General features: G+C 46.6%; 1 pseudogene; it reads left to right on the forward strand.

The window, feature by feature from the left end:
* Positions 1-1353: 1353 nt before the first annotated feature.
* Positions 1354-1471, forward strand: LOC126291652 (5S ribosomal RNA; annotated as a pseudogene).
* The last annotated feature ends 251 nt before the right edge of the window (positions 1472-1722 follow it).

The following is a 1722-nucleotide window of genomic DNA, read 5'->3' on the forward strand; positions in this document are numbered from 1 at the left end:
CACCTACTACGTTTCCTTCTATCCCTTTTTCTGCACTCTAATTCCAGTCACCCATGACTATTAAATTTTCGTCTCCCTTCACTATCTGAATAATTTCTTTTATTTCATCATACATTTCTTCAATTTCTTTGTCATCTGCAGAACTAGTTGGCATGTAAACTTGTACTACTGTAGTAGGTGTGGGCTTCGTATCTATCTTGGCCACAATAATGCGTTCACTACGCTGTTTGTAGTAGCTTACCTGCATTCCTATTTTTCTCTTCATTATTAAACCTACTCCTGCATTACCCCTATTTGATTTTGTGTTTATAACCCTGTAGTCAGCTGACCAGAAGTCTTGTTCCTCCTGCCACCGAACTTCACTAATTCCCACTATATCTAACTTTAACCTGTCCATTTCCCTTTTTAAATTTTCTAACCTACCTGCCCGATTAAGGGATCTGACATTCCACGCTCCAATCCGTAGAACGCCAGTTTTCTTTCTCCTGATAACGACGTCCTCTTGAGTAGTCACCGCCCGGAGATCCGAACGGGGGACTATTTTACCTCCGGAATATTTTACCCAAGCGGACGCCATCATCATTTAATCATACAGTAAACCTGCCTGCCCTCGGTAAAAATTACGGTCGTAGTTTCCCCTTGCTTTCAGCTGTTCGCAGTACCAGCACAGCAAGGCCGTTTTGGTTATTGTTACAAGGCCAGATCAGTGAATCACCCAGACTTTTGCCCTTGCAACTACTGGAAAGGTTGCTGCCTCTCTTCAGGAACCACATGTTTGTCTGGCCTCTCAACAGATACCCCTCCATTGTGGTTGTACCTACGGTATGGCTATCTGTATCGCTGAGGCACGCAAGCATCCCCACCAACGGCAAGGTCCATGGTTCATGGGGGGCGGGGGGGGGGATTGTTCATGGGGGGGGGGGGAATGGTTCATGGGGGGGGGGTTTGTTGCACCTAAACTAATTTATATGTGGCACGTTTACGCAGCTGTCTTGCGGCACGTTTAAGCAGTATTTTGAAGTGTCATCCAAAGTGATATGCCAGTCAAGGAAGCTTTAAGAAAACAACTGGTAACGCAATAAAAAGAATAAAATAAGATGTGGAAAGTACTAAGAATGCCATTTGAAGCTAACGAACCTCAAGCAGGAAGAATTAATTCAATGAGAGAAAGGACTGATCAGGTCGGGAAATTGCTAAAAGCAGGAACAAAGAAAAATATATATAGGCCTACTTCTGATGTCATCATTAGTGCTATGCCAAAAGGCAGACCTTCACATTGTATCTCTCTATGCTCTCTTGTCTTCTGCCATGCTCTTAAGGTCCACTTAATTTCAGCTTCCATTCACGTCGTTTGGCAACGACCTTGCCACAGTGGATACACCGGTTCCCGTCAGATCACCGAAGTTAAACGTTGTCGGGCGTGGCCAGCACATGGATGGCTGACCATCCGGGCCGCCTTGCGCTGTTGCCATTTTTCTGGGGGCACTCATCCTCGTGATGCCAATTGAGGAGCTACTCGATCGAATAGTGGCGGCTCCGATCAAAGGAAAACATCGTAACGACCGGGAGAGCGGTGTGCTGACCACACGCTCGTCCTAGCCGCATCCTCAGCTGAGGATGTGACGGTGGTTGGATGGTCCCGATGGGCCACTTGTGGCCGGAAGAGGAAGTGCTTTTTACGTCGTCTATCATCTTCTGTCTCCTCCTTCCTCTCCATCTCCT

Source organism: Schistocerca gregaria, chromosome 1, assembly GCF_023897955.1.
Source record: "Schistocerca gregaria isolate iqSchGreg1 chromosome 1, iqSchGreg1.2, whole genome shotgun sequence".
Taxonomy (NCBI): domain Eukaryota; kingdom Metazoa; phylum Arthropoda; class Insecta; order Orthoptera; family Acrididae; genus Schistocerca; species Schistocerca gregaria.